This window comes from Chrysochloris asiatica, unplaced genomic scaffold (genome assembly GCF_000296735.1).
Source record: "Chrysochloris asiatica unplaced genomic scaffold, ChrAsi1.0 scaffold00018, whole genome shotgun sequence".
In the NCBI taxonomy this organism is placed as follows: Eukaryota; Metazoa; Chordata; class Mammalia; order Afrosoricida; family Chrysochloridae; genus Chrysochloris; species Chrysochloris asiatica.
In genome coordinates, this window is record NW_006408536.1 from 15309837 (window position 1) to 15332748 (window position 22912).

Sequence of the window (22912 nt, forward strand, 5' to 3'; positions counted from 1 at the left end):
AGTCCACAGAACTCCCTTTAGGATGTTTTGTAGTGCAGGGTTGGCTTTGGCAAAATCCCTTAGCTTCTGTTTATCCTGGAATGTTTTTATTACACCGTTGTATTTTATTGATAGCTTTGCTGGATAAAGTATTCTTGGTTGGCAATTTTTTTCTTTCAGGGTTTTATATATGTACCTCCATTGTCTTCTTGTTTGCATGGTTTCTGCTGAGAGATCTGAGCTTAATCTGACTTGCTTGCCTTTGTATGTAACACTTCTGTTTTCCCTCACTGTTTTCAGGAGTGTCTCCTTATCTTTGATTTTGGATAGCTTGATTATGATATGTCTTGGTTATTTTCTTTTGGGGCCTATCCTTCCTAGGGTTCGTTGAGCTTCTTGAATGTTTATCTTTCCACTTCTCAGGATATTAGGGAAATTTTCTTCCAACAGTTCTTCAACTATTTCCTCTGTGGACTTGGGTGATTCTTCCTGTTCTGTAATGCTGATAATCCTTAAGATACTCCTCTTCATATTGTCCAACATGGATCTTCGACCTTCTTCAGATTTTTAAAATCTTTTTTTCTGTTTGCTCTTCTATTTTAGTGGTATTGAGAGATTTGTCTTCTAGCTCACTAGTTCTCACTTCCATCTCTTCAGTTCTACTTCTTTGCCCTTTCATTGTATTTTCTGTTTCTGATACTCTATTATTGATTGTTTGGGTCTCTTTCTGTAGGTTTTGAATTGTTTCCAGTGCTGTATCTTATTTGATTGTTCCTGTACTGTTTTCCTGACTTCTTCCTTATTTTCCTCAACTCTTTTGTAAAGTGTTTTAAAACATTTTATAATAATTTTTGTCTGAATTCTTTCTCAGGCATTTCTAAGGCCTGCTCTCCTTCCAGAATGTAGTTCAGGTCCACCTCTCTCCTTCCAGAATGTAGTCCAGGTCATTTGTGTCAGACAGTTAACTTGTTTCTGGACATGTGCTGATATGGTCATCTGCTTTTGCCTCTTGGACATGTTTAGTGTTTATATGTGGCCTTAATACTTAATTGAGTATGTGTTTTGGTATTTTTTGTGCTTTCTGATTGCCTCCAGGTAGATGTGATCAGGATGTGAGCTCACTTTTCACTATTCTTATTGCTTGAGTCAGTAACATTCATAGGTGTTGTCTGCCTCCCTGGTATATGATAGTTGGTATTGGTTCTTGCATGGATTTTGGTGTTTTATCGTGTGTGATTGTAGATTGACTATATGGCAGCAGTTGCTGTATCTTCTTGGGTAATATAAGGAGAGAAAGAGTCCCCCAAAAGTAAAAGGGGGGGAGTATAAAACAACAAAACAGCACAGCAAAAAAACAGGAAAAAACACACACCATAAAAACCACCACCACCAACAAAAAGCTAGATTGGATTCTGTATTCTATAATCGCAGAAAGGGGAGAGGAGGGAGAGAAGAAGAAAGAAAGAAAAAAAAAATCTGTAGCCCAATATGAGTATGACTTTAATGTCCTCTTTCAGCTTCTTGCCTTCAAAGCTGCCTGAGAGATTTCAAGATGCCACTGTTGGTTGTTGTGCTATATCTCAGGCTTTAATTTAATCTTCGGCCTGTTTTGTTTTTAAACTCTCTTTCCCTCTCCACACCCCTTGTTCTGGCTTTTCCGTATTAAAAAAACAAACAAAAAAACAATTCACGGCCAGCTCTTGGGCTGAGAGTATCTGTGTGCATGCGTGGCAGAAGAACCCACCAGTGGTGGGGGTGGGGGGTGTCCTCTCGCTCAGGCAGCCAGCCCCTCTAATCACCAGAATGGAGGTGCACATACAGTGGGTGGCCAATGAACATGTACCAAAAAAAAAAAAAAAATCAGAACAAAGCAAAATTGACAAAGTGTATTGTCCACCTTTGCTCTGAGGTTCCCGTGGCATTATTCCAAGGTGGGTGTGCTACCCTGCTTGGTCTTGCTGTTTGGTCTCACCCAAGTTGTTGGCTCCAGGCCGCTGAGCCCGGCAGATTCTAAAGTATGAGATTTTCCACTTCCACCAAAAGTTCCACCCACTACAAGCCTTTAAACCTTTTAAACATTCATCGATATGTGGTTCAGAGTTTTCCAGCTCTACCCTGAACCCGCCTTGGCTGGTGTTCCGTAGCAGATTATATTTTATGTAATATCTTTTATCAAGAACATGGATTGGTAGTCTGAGACCTGTAGTTCTGGATTTGAAAATGTTATGATGATGCTATTTTACAAATAACTTTATATTTTAACACTTGAACTGAATATAAAAGGAATCAAAATCATGTTGGGAACTATGAAAAATAAAAGCATGTTTTGTACAAATACATAAAGAACACAGTTATATTTATACAGTATTCAATTTGAGTCTAAACATACCAATTAAAAGAGGTGTTAAACAAAAAACAAAACATGATTCAATTGTAGGTTGCCTATAAGATCCTTGGGCACCTGGACCTTGAGTCAAACCAGAAATGGGGACTGAGACAGTAACAAGAAGGGTAGAAGGAAAACCAGGCAAGTAGAATGGCCTAGAAGTCAGGGGAAGAAATTATGTCAAGGAGGAGGCAGAGAAGGTAGAGTGCCTGCTTGCATCGTATGCACTGATAGGTCAGGTCCCTACTCCAGGTGGCTCACAGTTGAGTTTATAACAGATAAGAAAGTCAGCCATCTTAGCCTTGGTCATGAATTGACGTGTCAGTTGTGGCTCTGGGGTGGGCCTGAAACCAGATTCCTGCCCTATGACCAAATAGCTCTGTAGCCTTGGAAAGGTTCTTCACCTCATGGAAGCAGTTTCTTCAACTGTGGAATGAGACAATACTAGTGCCCTTTACAGAAGCTCTGTAAGAATTAGAGCTAATAGCTGCTTTTGAGTTTATTCCAACTCATTGCAACCCTGTTGTACACTACAACAGAACATTGCTTGGCTCTGTCTCATCCTCACGATCACCAGCATGTTCGAGATCATTGTGCCAGTTAATCTCATCGAGGGTCTACCTTACCCTTCTTGGCTTTCTACGTCACCAAGTATAATATCCTCCTCCAGTGACTGATCCCTCTTGATGATGTGTCCAAAGTTAGACCATGTTCTATTGTGATCCAAAAGGTTTTCATTGACTAATTTTTGTACCTAGATTACCAGGCCTTTCTTCCTAGACCCCGACGGATGACCCAGCTGGTATTTGAAACACATAGCTTCCTGCATCACAACACGCAAACCAACTGACAAATGAGTAGTGGCTACAAGAATTAGAGTTATTGTTTGCCAGGTACTGGTAGTAGTCCTGGTGGGGTGATGCAGGATCAGCACTGAACTGCTAACCACAAGGTTGGTGGTTCAAACCCACCAGCCACTGCTTGGAAAAATATAGGGTCACTATAAGTCAGAACTGACTCGATGGCACATAACAACAACAACAGGTAGGCTCTAGAAACACAATGATGAATATTTATTTAATAATTTTTGTTGAGCTATTTATTATTACTAATTTTGAGCATTCAGTACAAGAGAAGTGCAAAGCATGGACCCTGATTTAGGTTTTTTCTTTCTTTTTCTTTCCAGAATTAGTTCAAATATGGGCATACAATTGAAATTGCTACTTTTGTTAGCCGAAAAAAAAAATCATATTTTTCTATTGTGTTTATGCATTCATTAAATACAGAATAGTTTGAAGATATTTTTTTCATGTGGTCAGTATTATTGGAGCTCTTAAACAGCATTGCAAGAATAAAGAATTAAAAAAAAATAAGACTCACATGCCTGCCAAATATACATATTATTCAGAATGATACATTTTTACTTTGAAGGAAATTCAGTAACTCTAAGACCAGGAGATAGATGATTCCAAATTTCAACCTAGAGTAAACATACCATAGTGAATGACATTTATTTGAAGAAGTTTAAGGAATATATGCCATCTGCCTTAAGTTTATGGAAGATTGTGAAATGAAAGAATCTGTACTCATGTGAAAGTAAAATTGTAATTTTTTAAAATAAATTTTTATATGTGAACAAGTTGTATGATAACTTAGCTTTCTTTTAACTTTTTATTGTGACTTGAGTAGAAGTTTACATCATCAGTTCCACATTCAACAGATCATACCATGATTGCACTCAATAACTGAGCTTTTTACTTATTAGATTTTAATTTCATTGCTTCAACTTTTACTTATTGATTACCTTTTTAAAAATAATATTTTCACTTAATGTACCATTAGAAACTTTTTCAGGGTAAAGATAGAGAAACATACGTCATGAACATATCAGTAGCCTGGGTAATAATATTCCTATGTCAAGCTTCCCCTTTAGCCTCTCATTCCTTCTGCCAGAAGACTTGTTTTGACCTTGTCTCTCTAACAGGTCATTCAGGTCCCCACTGCATTCCCTGTAAAACCAGACAGGTTGGTTCCATTCCTCACCCTTGACTGAGGACCTGCTTTGTGCCTGACTTCTACGATGTAGGGGCTGCAGTTGCAGACTCAGTCTTACCTCCATGACCTTGGTTGGACTGTGCCTAGAGCACGAGTGCATCATGAATCTTGGGCTGTGGGTTTAAATCTAGGTTTATTAGCTCTGAGACCTTGGGGAAATTTTTCATCTCTCTTAGTATCCATTTATTTCCTCCTAGAAAAGTGCAAATAATAACAGTAATAGTATATCTCTTTGCTAGAATGAGTGACAGTTACATGAGAGCTTAAGTGTCCATTTTTTCCCCCTTTATGTAATTTTATTTTTTAACTTCCTTTCTTTTCACCCAAGTTATTATCTGTAAGCATATTAGGCTACTCTGAAACCTTAGAAAAATACATAAAACAGTGTTTGTCAGTTGGGTCCTCTGGGAAGCAGGGCTGAAATGGAGTTAGGAATACAAGAAATTTATTGGGGGAGGAGGAACAATACCCTGGAAAATTAAAACAAACGAACAAAACAGACTGGGAGAGTCTCAGTCTACTATGCCCATCAATCTAACCAGGAACTCCCAGGCAATGATTGCCTGGCTTTACTTCCTAGTCTGTTCCTCAGCCTTCATTGGAGACTTTGTTGGGCAGAAAGGACCTGGTCGTGAGATCCTGATTGAGTTCAGTTACTGGCTGGGGGCTGTCCTGGAAGAGCCGGCAGTCTTAAACCTGAAACAGATCCGTAAAGACAAATTCTTACTGGAAGGGACTTGTGAGAAGCACACCTCTGTTGTTAAGTGCCATCGAGTTTGTTCAGACTCATAGTGGCCCTGTACATGGTTTCCAAGGAGCGGGTGGTGAGGTTGAACCCATAGACTTCGCAATTAGCATCTAGTACTTACCCTAGATATAGCACCACTGCCCAAAAGACATTTTGCTTCTTGGAGGGAGAAAATTGTGACCATAAAGATTTCCAGTCTTAGAAACCCTGTGGGCAGTTCTCTGTCCTATAGTGTCCTTGTGAGTTGGAATTTGACTTATGGGCAATAGGTTGGGTTAGTTTCTTAACTCACAAAGGAATTTGAAGTAATGATTTCCCCCCCCCCCAGTCTCTTTGGTAGATTTTATTATCTTTATGTCACTGAGGAAGATTAGACACAAATTTTTTTAGGGAAATTCATGGAGAGTGAAGATAAATAAGTGAATGTTTCTTTAATTTGTAAATGTGTAGTCACAGCATGTGCTAATATAAAAGTTATACTTGTATGTGTGCACATGCACAAACACTTACATTTAGTTATTTGTGGTCTTAGCTGCCTGAGCTATGGTATTCACACTAATCAGCAGTTAGCTGCTTGATTTGTTTGTCACGAAGGAAGGAGATTGTTTCATTAACTGTCATACTTCCACTGGGGACCACCAGGTTTTTCTCAAGAAAACCAACAAAAAGATCTGGCAATCAAGATGACAAAAGTGGTCTTGCCTGCATTTATAAGTGTAAAAGTTGTCCAAGTCACACCACATTCTGCCGTACATTTCTAGAGCCTGGTAGTCCCAGATGGAGGCATAATATTGGAGGAACCGTGCTAACCTTGGACTCCTGGTGTAGTGCTGTAGGAGCAGCATTAGACTGTAAACCCTATGCAGGGTCACTATGAATTAGAATTGACTCGATGGCATTTACAGCAACAACAACATGCTAACCTTACTCTCCTCAAAGCCCTAGCCCACTCAATTCCTAGTGGGTGCTGGCAGGCCCTGGGCCCCATTTCCTCTTTTATCTTTTTTTTTTTAAATAAAGAAGCAGTACAATACAATGGCTGCCAATAAAGGCTGGGAAGTTGGTTCTAAGACTAGTTCTGGCTATGCTGCTAATCACTTGCACTATTGAGGCCAGTAAGGAGCTCTGGTAGCGTAGTGGTTACGAATTGGGCTGCGAACTGCAAGGTCAGCAGTTCAAAACTACCAGTTGTTCCGAGGGAGAAAGATGAGGTTTTTTGCTCCCGTAAAGATTTATAGCCTTGGAAACCCTGTACAGGGTCGCTGTGAGTCAGAACCGACTCCACGGCACATAACCACCACCATTGGGGCCAGTATTGAAGCTCTTCAGAATAGAATTTCCTTGGTTATAAAATGAGGCCATTTGCCTAGATTTGACATAGCTAGTAAGCATCTGTACAGTGTACAAATTTGTATTTTTTGTGTATCATAGAAGAAAAGATAAATTAAAATTCAGTTATTTAAAATATTTGATGTCTATTTTAGTCATAATTTTAATAAAATATAATTGGAATAGATTCAGTTTAAAGTATGAACATATTAGCAAGGCTGTTCGTATTTAGACTGAATCTAGTCTATAGTATAACACAAGTGGCTGAAATCTTTTAATCAGATGGGGTTTGCTTTATGAGCAGATACATTTCATAGTAAGAAAGATATTCAAATCAGTAGGTTGACAGATGATGGGCAAAAGGTACAACTGTTTAAAACCCTAAAAAAGATCAAGTTTTAACAGCAAAACCTGTATTCACAGTGTAATATTGAACCTCCATAGGTACAAAAAGGAGCTCTGGTAGCGTAGTGGTTACGAATCGGGCTGCGAACTTAAGGTCAGCGGTTCGAAACTACCAGCTGCTCCGCGGGAGAAAGATGAGGCTTTCTACTCCTGTAAAGATTTACACCCCTTGGAAACCCTGTACTGGGTCGCTATGGGTCGGAACCGACTCGATGGCACTTAACAACAACAACAATAGGTACAAATAGAAAAGGGTTTATTGTCTTTCTGTAATTGATGCTTAACAGCCTGGCTTATATTCACAATTTCATCTTTAGTTATTTTTCTCAGCTGCAAAATCATGACTTTATACTTTTCTCTTCAAGCCTTGAAACTGGAATAATTGCCAAGATGATTACTAAAAATTACATTTGTCTTATGAAAGTGGTTTCAGTTATTTTGTGTCAAATGAGTATTTATGACATTTGGCTTTCGTGGTGCATAATGTGAACTTTTAAACACATTAAAATCTGGAGCATGTCAGATTTTGTGCAGTTTCAAATATTGAGAAATCACTTTTTTGTGCTTACTGATATTTTTCAGGAACTGCTCTGCTATTTGATTCAAAATGTCACCTGAAGGATTATCTCTTTGGTACATATAATCCATGCAATTCTAATGTGAACTTCTGTCTGTGGTGATTAAAAATCCACATAGCTCATTCTTTAGCCTTTGATATTTATTCAATATAGTTCATCCTTTTATTTTAAAACTTGAATTTGAAAGGGTTCCATTAACAGATATCTAAGGTGACAGTTAAGTCTAGGGTGCTGCCAACTCAAAGCTGAAAACTCTCCCCAGCACTCAAACTGGATTCAAAATCTAATTTGGAGCCTGTTGCAATGCAAAGATGGTAGCTGCTTTGTAAACAGTCCTAGTAGCAATGCTGCAGTTGACAAGCAGTGGTGCACAGGCAGGATGAAGTGTGTTATTTAGCTGTCTCAAGTAGTCATATGATTGCAGTTCTACCTGGGGTTCATCTCACCAAGCCACATGTGGTAATTAAAGCCCCAGATTCATCATCAGTAGATTCATTCCATCTAAGTCTCATTAATGACAAACATAGGTCTGTCTTCATTCATTATAATGAAAGCCAAATAGAGATTGTTTTCTAAAAACGATATCCTTTTAATTGGAATGTATAAGTAAAAAAATGTAAAAATAATTAAAATGGGTCTGTGGCACCTGTATGGCACTGCATGGCCCCTTATGGTTTCTCTCAGCCTGGAATTCAGCAATATATCTATTGTGGTGGCGGAGATCTGTAAGTTGTTCACGTCTCCCCAGCTCTTCCCATGGTGGCTATAATGGTCTTAGCTATATAGAAGGAGCATGTTAAATATTCATCTAGTATAATTGAATTTAATATACAATCTTTAAGATTAATCTGAAATTTTGGAGTCTTTAAATAATTCATGCTTTAGTAGCATATAATTGATTTGCTGCTATCTAAGAGAGCGAATTATTTTAAAAAGCAATGTTCTTTCCACAAGGTGAATTTTACCAAGCTGCTTCTGCTGTTCATTTACATAGGATTACTGATCATATTAAATTATGACTGTGGGTAAGAGGAAACATGGCAGTCCTAAGGTTGAAGATGTTAGGTTATTAGGTGTTACATAATATATTGCAGTCTGGGAACTGCACTTGCCCACTGATCTATGGTCTGTTGGTATATGCATTGTTGTTGTTTAGTGCCGTCGATTCAGTTCCGACTCATAGCGACCTTGTATTGGTTTTACAAGGAGCAGCTGGTGAGCTTGAACTGTTGAGTTTGTGGTTCAAACCAGCTTTGCAGTCCAGCGCATTAACCCACAGCATCATTAGTAACTTTAAATTGCCATGAAGCTTAATAATGGTTGGCTATCATTTGAAAGAACTGAATCAATTAACCATGTAAAATTTTCATATACCTGGATTTATAAACATGTACATGTCAAAGTAAATTGTTTTCTTCGAGGACAGTATGTTTTCTGTTTGTTTCTTCTTTTACTTCTTTGACAGTGAAATTTAATGATGTTGTTAAGTGTTGTTGAGTCAGTTCCAACCCTTCGAGACCCTTTATAGGGTTTCCAAGGAGTAGCTGGTGAGCTTGAACTGTCGTCGACCTTGTAGTTGAAACCGAATTTGTAGTTCAGTGCATTAACCCACAGCATCACGCCAGGACTCCTTAATGATATATAGGGGTGATTTTTATTTTATCAGCACAATTTTGGAAATGTTGCCAAAAATACTGACTGTTTTTTGAAACTCAGGTGACCTCTGTAAGCTACTGAATAAGTAGAACCAACTGTTGTATATATATTTTAGTCTATTTATAGGAGCTCTGGTAGCATAGTGGCTACAAATTGGGCTGCTAATCTCACTGGTCAGCAGTTCGAAACTACCAGCTGTTCCGCGGGAGAAAGATGAGGCTTTCTGCTCCTGTAAGGATTTATAGCCTCGGAAACCCTGTACAGGGTCGCTATGAGACAGAACTGACTTCACAGCACATAACAACATCAACAACAACAACTATTTTCCATCATAAGGAGCTCTGGTAGCATAGTGGTTATGAATCTGACTGCTAATATCAATGTCAGCAGCTCGAAACTACCAGCTGTTCCGTGGGAGAAAGATGAGGCTTTCTGCTCCCATAAAGATTTACAGCCTCAGCAACCCTGTACAGGGTTGCTGTTGAGTCGGAACCGACTCCACACACATCACCACCACGACCACCACCACTATTTTCCACCATTGTGGGTGTAAAAGCCATCTGTAGTTGATTTTATATTTTGATCTTTATATTTAAATTATTACTTCACTATAAAAATATAGAATGTGAAGTCCTGTTGTGGCGCTGTGTGTTAATGCACTGGACTACAAGGTCAGTTAGAACTGCAAGGTTGGTGGTTCAAGCTCACCAGCCTCTCCTCGGAAACCCTAAATACGGTTGCTATGAGTCAGAACCAACTCTATAGCACTTAACAACAATTAGAATATAGAAAGGTATGATACTATAACCAACATCTACTTGCCCACGACCTAGTTTTATCAAAAATTTTTCCATATTTAAAAAAATAAATTATTTAAAACTAGATTTCTAGTTTAAACCAAAAAATGTAGAGAATTACAGATATGAGGGGGCTTCAAATATTTGTGGAGAAATTCCAATATTTTTCAGTTTCATTTTTTCCATGAACTTTTTGAAGTCCTTTTGTATGTCCCTCCTACCCTTGCAATAAGAAACAAATCTGGACAGAATGGAAATAATATCAACTGTGTTTACAGAGCAAATAGCCGTTTCAAAATTTGGAGAGAGATGGCACTTTCTGTGAAACATAAGACCTGAACACTTGCTTACTTGGGCAGAGGCCTCCAGGTGTCACTGAAATGGGTAGGAAGATTAAACTGGGAAATTTTACAAATTGCTGGAGGCCAAGTGTGGGCTGCTTTGAGAGTGTGAAGCTCCTGGTGACAGCAGTGTGTGTGCGTGAGCACCTCTGGAGCCCCACTGCAAAATCCACCCAGACCCTTCAATGAAGAAAAGGCTTAATCTGCAAGGCTAGGATATTGCCTGAAAATACTGATGATATATTTTGGCATCTGGAGGAAGGACATTGCCATCCCTCCCCCGATCTCACTAAAGGGGGCGGGGACTGAACACCTTAATTTGCATGAGGAATGGTTTCAAGTCTGTAGACTAAGAGCACTGATGGATACCTTCTGCAGCTGGGGAAAGGCAAAAACGAGGGAATTCTGTCTCTTGTGGAAGGACAGAGGTATTTGTAAAGGTCACATGCCCCCAAAGACTGAAGTCCCACCAGTCCACTAACAAGCTTCCAGTAAGAGTAACAGTGGATTACATCCGGGAGTGCTGCAAGAAAGGTTCTCTCTGGGAAGCAGCATCCAAGGAAGCCCCAAAGTCCTGGTATGGTACTGTGGGTTAATGCATTGGATTCGCAAGGTTGGTTTGAACTTCAGAGTTGGCAGTTCAAGCTCACCAGCCGCTCCTCGGAAACCCTATATAGGGTCACTATGAGTCGGAACTGACTTGATGGCATTTAACAACAACAACAACAACAACAAAACCAATTGGGCTTGGTGGGGGTAAGGGGGTAGTCACTAGAAGAGCAGTCTCTGATGCCCATAGCCGCAACAGCCATCAACACTGATAACCTTAGGAACAACAAAGCTTGCCCAACCCTGATTAGAATAACATAAGTCCTCATACTAAAGGCCTGTTTACTTCAATATCTACTGCTCTATACAAAATGTTCAGCTTTCAACAGCAAAACAATTGCAAGTCGTGCTAAAAGGTAAGAAAAAAAAGTCTGAAGAAACAAAGCCGTCAGCAGAATCAGACACAGGTATGACACAGCTGTTGGAACTATCAGACCACAGAATTTGAAATCACTATGATTACTATGTTAAAGGTTCTAATAGGAAAGATCAGATAGGTAATTTAAAAGGAGAGATAGAAATTATAAGAAAGACTCAAGATACTCTGGTCAGCATCTCACAAGGCTGCAATCAAGGCGTCAGCCAGGCTGTGGGTCTTACATGGAGTTTAGAGTCCTCTTTCAAACTCATTGAAATTTTTGACAGAATTCAATTCTTTGTGGTCGTAGGACTGAGGCTCCCAGCAACTACAGGCCAGCTGCAGGTCCTTGCCACATGCACCCCTCTAGAGACAATTCCAACACAGCTGTTTGTTTTCTTCCTCTATACAACAGAAAACTCTCTCTGCTTGTTTGAGGCCTTTCATCTGAATATGTCCGTGCCACCCAGGACAGTGTCCCTTTTGATGAACTTAAAATCAATAAGGTAGTAGGATACAAGGTGTATTATTATAGTTTAGTGATAAGTTATTGCAACTGACTTTTGTATTGTCTTGGGTGGCACGGACATAATCAGGTGAAAAGCCTCAAATCAGCAGAGAGAGTTTTCTGTTGTATAAAGGAAGAAAACAAACAGCTGTGTTGGAATTGTCTCTAGAGGGGTGCGTGTGGCAAGGACCTGTAGCTGGCCTGTAGTTGCTGGGAGCCTCAGTCCTACGACCACGAAGAATTGAATTCTGTCAACAATTTCAATGAGTTTAAATGAGGACTCTGAACTCCATGTGAGAACCACAGCCTGGCTGACACCTTGATTGCAAAGGAATTCTGGTAACGTACTGGTTACGAATCGTGCTGCTAACTTCAAGGCCAGCAGTTCGAAACTACCAGCTGTTCTGTGGGAGAAAGATGAGGCTTTCTGCTCCCGTAAAGATTTACAGCCTCGGAAATCCTATACAGGGTCGCTGAGTTGGAACCAACTCCACAGCATATAACAACAACAACAACAATGTACAATTAGGACTCCTGGTGTGGTGCTATAGGATCAGCACTGGACTGCGAAACCACAAGGTCAGCAGTCCAAATCCTCCAGCTAAACCCTATACAGGGTTGTTAAGAGTCAGAACAGACTCGGCACTTAACAACAATAACAATGTACAGTTGGAACTTGCAAGTGAACAGTAATTACAGTAGCTCCCCTCTCATGAAATACTTGGATATAAAACTAATAGAACATATACTTTATACATATGCAGAAAATAACAAAACATTGATGAAGAAAATCAATGAAGCTTTAAAGAAATATATACCATATTCATGGATTGGAAGAGTCAGTATTGTTAAAGTGTCAGTTCTTTCCAGTTTGATCATGCTGGGTTTTGTTTTTTGGTAGATATTAGTAAATTGATTTTTTTAAAAATTAGATGGAGTTTAGTTTAAGAGTGTGTGGGGAAAGATAGAGTCCCCACTATTCAGTTTTCATCTTATCTAGATGGCACTTAACAACAACAAGAAGATGGGTCTGATGACAAGAGATAGGGATAAGATTCTTGTGATTCAATATTGAGTAATTGTTATCATGACTAATTGAGACTGTCACAATTGTAAAGGTAGAAGTTTTGTAACAAAAACAGGGGAGTAGTTAATCTTATAGTCCAGAAACAGAGGACCGTAGGACCATCAAGGGAGAAAAGCACAAGCAGAATGCGGGATCCTATCCAGAGAAGCAGCAACACCAGAGATGGAGGCAGAGATGGGGACATGGAGAAGAGGGAGCAGCTGAGGACTCTAGATGCATGGGAAGAGAGGGACTGAGAATTGGTGGTCAGGAGGCAGACTTGCAGAATGTGCCCTTTGGTGGTTTAAATTATTATTTATACCTGAGTGTTTTAAAAAAAGAGAGCTAAAATGAATAGAGAGAAATTCTGTTAACTGATGGCATGTGGAGGGGATTATAATCATTGTAATGAAGCAAAGTATATGATTTGTTGAATGTAAAACTGATGATCTGCCCTGTAAACTTTCACTCAAATCACAATAAAAACTTTAAAAAAAAAATTATATGGAAATGCAAAGAAAGTGGAAAAGCCAAAATAATTTTGAAAAAGAAAATATAGTTGGAGTACTCACATTACCAGATTTTAAAACTTACTATAGAATTACAGTAACCAGGAGGGTATGTTACCAACAAAAGAACAGATACATAGATCAGTGAAGTAGAAGAGAAAACTTGGAAATAGATCAGCCCAGATATAGTTTGTTTTTTAGCCAGTTGATTTTTGATACAATTGAGTGAGTAATTCAGTGGAGATAGGGCACCTTTTTCAACAATTGGTGAGGGAACAGTTTTTTTATGTCCCCCCCCCCCAATGAACCTAGACACATACTTTATAACTGACGTAAAAATTAACTAAAAGTGAATTATTGACCTAAATTGAAAATATAAAACTAACTTTTAGAATACAATGCAGGAGAAAAGCTGTATGACTTTCGGTTAGGTAATTGTTATTGTTGTTAGGTGCCATCGAGTCGGTACTGACTCATAGCGACCTTATGCACAACAGAATGAAACACTGCCCAGTCCCTGGACTAAGCTCACAATTGTTGCTATGTTTGAGTTCACTGATGCTGCCACTTTGCAAATCCATCTCGCTGGGAGTCTTCCTCTTTTTCTCTGACCTTACCAAACATGATATCCCTCTCCAATGACTGGTCCCTTCTGATGATATGTCTGAAGTATGAGAGACAAAGTCTGGTCATCCTGGCCTCCAAGGAGCACTCTGGCTGTGCTTCTTCCAACACAGATTGGTTGGTTCTTTTGGCAGCCCATGGTATGTTCGGTATTCTCCAACAGCGTAGCTCAAATGCATCATTTCTTCCACAATCTTTCTTATTCACTATCTAACTTACGCATGCATATGAGGTTATTGAAAATACCATGGCTTGGGTCAGGCATACCTTAGTCCTCAAGCTGACATCTTTGCTCGTTAATATTTTAAATAGGTCTTTTGCAGCAGATTTGCTTAATGCAGTGTGTCATTTGATTTCTTGACTGCTGCTTCCATGAGTGTTGATGGTTGATCCAAGACCAATGAAGTCTTTAACAATTTCAATCTTTTCTCCATTGATAAGAATGTTGTTACTGGTCCAGGGGTGAGGATTTTTGGTTTCTTTATATTGAGATGCAATCCATATGAAGGCTGTGGTCTTTGATCTTCATGAGTAAGTATTTTAAATATTCTTCACTTTCAGCAAGCAAAGTTGTATCATCTTCATATCACAGGTTGTTAATGAATCTTTCTCCAATCCTGATGCCAAGTTTGTCTTCATATAACCCAGCTTCTTGGATTATTTGCTCAGCATACAGGTTGAATAAGTATGGTTAGGTGATTAATTTCTAGATATAATGCCAAAAATAAATTGGACTTTATTAAAATTAATAAATTTTACTCTGTGAAACACACAAAAAAGAGAACTCACTGACTAGAAAAAAATATTTGCAAATCACATTATGTGATAAGACTTTTATTTAGAATATACAAAGAACTCCTAGAAGATCAACAATAAGAAAACAGACTCAGTAAAAATATGGGCAAAAGATATGAACAGGCCTTTCAGATAAATGTATGACAATAAACACGTGAAAGATGAAAAGATGCACAATATCTGTTATAGTTGTTGTTAAGTGCTGTGGAGTCATTTCTGCCTCATTTATAGGGTTTCCATGGGATGGCTGGTGAGTTTGAACTGCCAGCCTTGTGATTAGCAGTACAGCACTTATCTTACAGTGCCACACAAGGTCTCCCAGTTATTAGGGAAATGTAAATCAAAATTACAATGTAAATCAGCAATACACTTCCATTATTGTTGTTGTTAAGTGCCATTGAGTCCGACTCATAGCTACCATGTTTAGGGTTTCTAAGGAACAGCTTGTGTATTTGAACCACCAAACATTTGGTTAGCAGTCCAGTACTTATCCTATAGCATGGTGCTCCTTGGAAACCCTATACAGGATCACTATGTGTCAGAAATGACTGGATGGCACTTAACAACAACAGTGAGGTTGTAGTGCATCAAGGACTCTTATTTATTACTGGTGTAATTGCAAAATGATACAGCCATTTTAGAAGACAGTTTGGCAGTTTCTTATAAAGTTTAAACATACACTTACATGTGAACTAACAATTGGATGACTAGTATTAACTGAACTGAAAACTTATTTTCACATGAAATCCTGTTTGCAAATGTTTGTAGCAGCTTTATTCATAATTGTTCAAAACTGGAAATAACCAAAATGTTATTCAACAGGGGAATGGATAAACAAACTGTGGTTCATTTATATAATGGAATACTTTTCAGTGATACAAAGAAATGAACTACTGATTATATGACAACATGGATGAAGCTTAAATGTATGTTACTAAATGAAAGAAGGCATATCCAAGATGCCTTCTATTACATGTTTATATTCATGGCGCTGTAGGATAAGCATTCGACCACAAGGTTAGTTTGAACTACAAGGTTGGCAGTTCAAACTCACCAGCTGCTCTTAGAAACCCTATATAGGGGTTGCTGTGTGTAGGAATCAACTCGACAGCACTTAACACCATCACCAACAACATTCATGTCCTGGTGTGGCTCTGTACGATCAGCAATGGGCTGCTTACCACAAGGTTAGCTCCACAGGGTCGCTGTTTGTTAGAACTGTAGCAGTGGCACTTAGCAACAGCAACAATTCATATGACATTTTGGAAAAGGCAAAATCAGGTTATTGGTAAGTGCTGTCTAGTTGGTTCCAACTCACAGTGACCCTGTATAGAGTTTCCAAGAAAGCATTAGTGGGTTTGAACTGTAGACCTTTCGGTTAGCAGTCCAGTGCTTATCCTAAACCAGGGTTCTAAAACCAGATTAGTGGCTGCAAAGAGTTAGAGAGGGTGAGTTGTTGACAATAAAGGAAACGTATAAAGGAGCTTTATGGTGACAGAACTGTTTTATATGCTGTTAGGATGCTGGGTACATACATGACTGCATTTGTGAAAACCTGAAAGAACTATTTATCACAAAGAGTGAACTTCAGTGTATGCAAACTGAAAGCCAACCAAACCAAAAAAGAACCACCAACCACCATATGTTGAAGAATCCCAGGATGGAATGCAGGCTGTGACAAATGAATCTAAGACAATTACATATGCACTCATATAAAACATTGACACACTGGAAAGGGTTGGGGAAAAAATGGTCTCACCTAAATAACTTTGGAACTCTGGTGTGGCACTGTGGGATAAAGTACTGGACCGCAAGTTTGGTTTGAATCACAAGGTCGGTGGTTCAAACCCACCAGCCGCTCCTTGGAGGGTTGCTATGAGTTGGAACTGACTTGACGCCACTTAACAACAACAAAGTAACTTTGGAAAATGGTGTTTTGACTGGAAACTACAACACACAAAAGACAAAAGGAACAATACGTACATACTGTAATTGGTAAATTTGTTTTTCACAGGGCTACAGGTCAACAGTTTTGGATCTGCTTTTTATGTATCCTGTGAAATTTGCCAAGTTTCTCACTGTTGAAGAATAGATAAGAAGAGAAGGCTAGAATAGATCCTGTGGTACTTTTAATTAGAGTTGGAGATGTCAGTATGAACTTGTGTTTACCCTAGTATACTCATATACATAGCAGGATAAATGCAAAGTCAGTTTTAGGTATATGTGCATATATTGATTAGTATACGTTTGTATATGACCTAGCTCTTTCCACTGAGTGCCCTTTATGTGCCAGACACCATTGCATGTGCCAGTTTTGCAATGGGTTCCCCAAGTCTTACCTTCTAACCTAGGAAAGCATAAATACAGACAAGTGAAAGGATGATTATGGATAGTGATGCTACAATGAAGAAAATACAAGAGGAGAAAAGGATAGAGAGTGGTGGAATGTGTGGGCTGGAGTCATCCAGGATGGCTCTGGGGAGTTGATACTGCAGCTCACACCTGAATGACAAGGAGGACATACTTAGCAGAGAACAGCAAATGCAAAGGCCCTGAAGATTGAACAAGCTTGAATCCACTCAGGTAAAAGTGCTTTGGATGGTCAAAGCATTATGGGAATGTTACTTGTGAGAGCTACTTTTGAAGCAGTGCCATTGTCAAGTTCAACTAGGAAGGCAGTAGTGAGTGACTTCTGCTCATATTCTTCTGCTCTTTAAATACCTCTAGAACTCTCCCCTCTCCCTATTTTGCAGGACTAGGAGAATCTATTTACACCTTTTTTGGTAACCATTTCAGGACCTGACACCGAGTGAAAAGGAATGTGAATTTGCTGCTGTTGAGTAGGTACCTCACAAATACAACTATATTGCTTCTCTGTGTCACAGTAGAGAATGTGTATTAGCTTAGTTAATCTTCACCCTTTTTACCTCCATCCCAGGGAGGGAGTATTCCTATTTTACAGACAGGAAAACTGAAGCCCAGAGAGGTTACATGACCTGATGGAGATCGTAGATTATGTGTTTGAGCCCCATCAAACAGTCTGACTTCCCATGATTGTGCTGTAAGAGCTAGCTGGGAGGATGGGTGTTCATGGAACCTCTGATGAAAAAAGAAGAGCAAAGTTGTTGCATTCTTCTGGTAACTTAGTTTGTGTTAAAGTGTTGACTGGAGAAACTGCCTAGGGAAATGGATTTAATAAATACACATTTAGCAATCTATCACATGTTCATTTGTCACTGGTACTTCAACATAGATGAAAATGGGTAGTGAAATAGTTTTAACATCTTAATTTCATCTGCACTTTACAAAGAGAGACACTGAGGGAAGATGCCATGTGAAGATAGAAGGTAGAGATTGGAGTCATGCTGCCAACAAACCAAGGAATTCCTGGGGCTGTCAGAGGTAGAAAATGTAGGGACTAATCCTCTGCTAGAGGCTTTCAAGGGAGCATGGCCCTGCCAACACCTTGATTTTGTGGTCTTCCAGCTTCTAGAACTGGGAGAGAATGAATTTCTGTTGTTCTAAGCCACCCCAGTTTGTGATGCTTCTGTTAGAGCAGCCCTAGGAAACTATCATACATTTTGGTAACAGAAGTGGGGTGCTGCTGCAACAAATATCTAAAAAAGTAGGAGTGGCTTTGGAATTGAATAATGAGTAGAGGCAAGAAGGATTTTGAGGTGCTTGATAATAAAAACCTAAATTACCTTGAAGAAATTAATATAATCATTTGTTGTTGTTGTCAGGTGCCATCGAGTCGGAACCGACTCATAGCGACCCCATGCACAGCAGAACGAAACAATGTCCGATCCTGAGCCAACCTCACTACCGCTGCCACACTTGAGTCCATCAATGATGCCACCTGGCTGATCCATCTCGTTGGGGGTCTTCCTCTTTTTCTCTGACCCTCCACCCTACCCAGCATGACATCCTTCTCCAACAATTGTTTCCTCCGGACAATATGTCCAAAGTAGGAGAGACGAAGCTTAGCCATCCTGGCCTCCAAGGAGCACTCTGGCTGCACTTCTTCCAAAACAGATCTATTGGTTCTTTTGGCAGTCCATGGCACTTTCAGTATTCTCCTCCAACACCACAATTCAAAGGCATCAATTCTTCTACGATCTTCCTTATTCACTGTCCAGCTTTCGCATCCATATGAGGCTATTGAAAACACAATGGCCTGGGTCAGGCGCGCCCTAGTCCTCAAATTGACATCTCTGTTCTTCAACACTTTAAAAAGTTCCTGTGCAGCAGATTTACCCAGTGCAATACGTCGTCTGATCTCTTGACTGCTACTTCCGTGAGTGTTATACTTTCTACAAGCATCTTTCTTGAAATACCAGACTATTGTTGGTGTTTGGTAATGTTACATTCACTGAAGGAACTACAATCTGGGTGGAGTATTCTACAACCAGTAGTGCTGAGTACCAACTGTGTACATTGTTTAGTACTTGTTAGGAGAAAAAGAGCAAACTTTCATACAGCACTTCCCATGGACCAGAGAAGTTGACTTTCCTGAGGAAACACATAGTAATTGACAGAGCTGGAGTTGTGCCTATAGATTCAGAATCCATGCCCTCTCACACCTCCATACCAGCATTATCCGGGTTGGCCTTGGCTATGTTAAAAACAAGGCTTCCAACCTGTCTATTCCTGTTAGATTCCCTGGTGAGAATTTGTATTTCCATCTCAGATATAGTGAATCAGAGTTTACATTTTCACATGATCTTATGTATACATAATAATTACCTGGGGATCTTATTAAATTGTAGAGTTTGATTCAGTACATCTAGGTAGAATTGTAAAATTCTCAGTAGGGATCTAACTGCAATGAACTAAATGGGAAGTTCTGATTAAAAGCAAAGCCACCCCTTAGTTGGCACACTGTTGTTGTTAGGTCACCCTCGATGACAGAGTAGAAATATCCCATAGGTTTTCACTTTGAAGACTAAGGTGCACCTGACCTAAGCCTTGGTTTTTTTCGTTGCCTCATATGTATGTGAAAACTGGACAATAAGGAAGACCAGAGAAGGACTGGTGCTTTTGAATTGTGGTCTTGACTAAGAATATTAAATATACCATGGACTTCTAGAAGAATGAACAAAGAATGTTGGAAGAAGTACAACCAGAATGCTTCTTAGAAGTGAGCATGGCAAGACTTTGTCTCACGTACTTTGAACATGTTATCAGGAGGGACCAGTCTCTGAAGAAGGATACCATGTTTATTAATGTAAAGGGTCAGTGAAAAAGAGGAAACCCCTCGATGAGCTGGGTTGACACAGTGGCTGCAACAGTGGATTCAAACATAATGATTGTGAGTGCGGCGTGGACCAGGCAGTGTTTCGTTCTGCTGTGCACAGGGTCACTATGAGTTAGAACTGACTTTACAGAAAGTAGTGCTGGTGGCACAGTGATTAAGCACTTGGCTGCTAATCAAAAGCTCGGCAGTTTTGAGGGAGAAAGATGTGGCCATCTACTCCTGTAAAGGTTCACAAACTTGGAAACCCAGTGAGGCAGATCAACTCTGTCTTTTGGGGTCACTAAGAATCTGAGCCGACTTAGTGGCACCCAACCAAAAAAATCTTTACAAAAGAAGATTGCCAATGCCAGGTCTTTCTCACTTTGAGCCTCTGGTGGTGGTGGTGTGCTGTGGAGTCGGTTCTGACTCATAGTGACCCTGTATAGGGTTTCCGAGGCTGTCAATCTTTACGGGAGCAAAAAGCCTCATCTCCCATGGAACAGCTGGTATTTCGAACTGCTGACCTTGAAGTTAGCAGCCTAATACATAACCACTATGGTACCAGAGCTCCTTGGATCCGCTAGGTGGGTTCAAACTGCCAATGTTCCAGTTAATAGGTGAGGTACCAAGGGGTATCCAGATCTGTCATGTACTCATGATTTGCTGGAAATCTTGGCTGAGCTCGATAATAGATTAATAGAAGAGTTTTTCTTTTTACTATGCAGGCACATTTTAATTGAAACCACAACTTCCTGTGAATGCTTTATGATGTTATTTGGAGACGGGAAGTAAGCATATGAATTTTTTAAAAGTTTCTTGAAGTATATTGATTTTTAAGAATGGAGGCAATTAGTAGTTCTCATTAGTTCCAAGAATTATTTATTTTGGCATGCGTTGGTTGCACATAACACTCTAACACTAAGAACTTGCAGGGCTGTTGCTTTGACTGTATAGGAATCTAATGTGATTGGTGGCTTTAAACATGTGCAATGATGCCAGCGGTGTTGCTGCCAGTACAAATGGAAAAGTGTCTTGCTTTAATTTAAAAAGCAGCCCTTGTCTCTCTTTGACATCCTTTACATTTACCTGGACTACCTGGACTTGGGGGCCTGGGACTGGGAGGAAAAGAAGGATTCCACTTGATAGTCCAGCAGTAAAATCATGACAAATTTTGGAATATGAGTTTTGATGTTTCTTCTTTCACTTTTGAGGGAAAAAAACAAACAAAAACAAAACCCTAAGGAGATTCTGAAGCACTTGTTTGGCATAGCCTAAGCTTCTATGGATCCCCCCAGGGATCTTGTTAAAATGCAAACTTGGATTCAGTGGGTGAGGAAGGAGGAGATGCTAAGAAGCTCCCAGGTGAAGCAACTTTTAGTAGCAAGGGTGTACTGGTCTTATGGCAGCCTTGATCACCTGATTCACCTGGGGGAGTTGAAACAATAGAGATTCCTGAGTCCACCGCAAGCCTATTGGATTAGAGTCTCTGGGGGTGAGGCTGGGCAGTATTTGGGATGGGGAGGAAGCAACTGAAGTGATTTGAATTATAGGTTTGAACATTTCACTGTGGTTATCAGTTTGAGGTATTTAGAGACAAGCTTTCTGGCACCCTAAGAGCTTCCTGTTGATTCCAACTGCATGAGAAATCTCAGCAGTCTCCTTCCTCCACTCTAGGGAAGGGAATTGACCAGTTCCTTGTTAATGCGACCAGACTGGTTTAAATCAGAGCTGGGAGGGAAAAATAGAGCACTTACTGGTTAGCTCGCTGACCTGCGGAGCATTAGCTAATGTCTCTGAGGGCTCCGGGAACATGTCCAAGGAATCTGGGCCCAAATATGGAAAGGAGAGTCATGATTATGAGGTAGGAGTTGAAATTACCATTGCAGATACTTAAAGTGTTAGTCCGTGCTCCAGGGTCTGGAGTTTCATTTTTTGGTGGTGGTTGGCAAGCCAGAACCTGTGAATAAGGAGGGCTTGGTGAAGTCTTGGATGTAACGAAGTCTAAATTCCACACTGGGATTTTAAGGGAGAACTTTCCTTTTGATAACTTTAGCCACCATCTTTTGAACCTTCCTATTTAATCTTTTCCCTCCAGGCAGGTAAGACACCAGGCGGAGACTGGTCTGCCCAGCTTTTGCTTATTCCTCAACCTGGTGGGTCCCTCTCTTAACTTGTGATCTTCTTCCAAAACAAGTGTTTCTCATTCTTACTGTGTTTGTGGCTTGTCTTACCTCAGCCCCCTTACCTTGTTTAGTGGTTTAAAAAGTAAAATCCCACAATCCATCCAGAGACAAAGAAAAAGCTGGATGCTTCTGCCCTTCCCTTTTAAAAATGGGTCCAGTGAGAGACCCATTAGGCTTGATCCTGACTAACACCTGTCCCAGTGACAGTGGACCAGAGAAGCAGAGGTGCTCTGAGTGAGAGCATCAGGGATTTGACCAAGTCCAACCTGGGGCACAGCTGGAGCAGGCAATGTGGCTGCTACCTCAGGCAACCACCTGAAGGTGGTTGTTGGGAAGGTGCTGTTGGGAAAGTGGGATATGGGTTAGAATAAGGCCACCTGACACCTGCCTCTGACTCTCACACCTCCAACCTTGATGACAGTGACCTGAGGAGAAGCTGGTGCCCTTTGACAGATAGAGAAGGTCAGACTGAGTTGGCAAGTGTGTGTTGAGCGTTTATTATGTCCTGAGTGGTGTTCTAGGCCCCGGGTTACAGCCAGGTGGAAGAGAAAGCTTGGAGCTGAGCATGCTGTGGAAGACTTATGCCCAGATGCTGGAGTGGGGGACAAAGGAGGGGAGAGGAAGGAATTGGAGCAGTGAGGAGGGACAGGAGAGGGCATAGTGTGAGCAGAGGCAAGTGGTAGGAGGAGCAGTTTCCTGGGGATCTGGAAGTAAGCCTTGCTGCTGAACAGAATAGGAAGTGGGAGGAGT

At 40.2% G+C, this 22912-nt stretch overlaps 1 pseudogene; it reads right to left on the reverse strand.

Moving 5' to 3' along the window:
- LOC102817064 overlaps window positions 1-21791 on the reverse strand; it is a 26695-nt pseudogene extending 4904 nt beyond the window's left edge.
- Between the last annotated feature and the right edge of the window lie 1121 nt (window positions 21792-22912).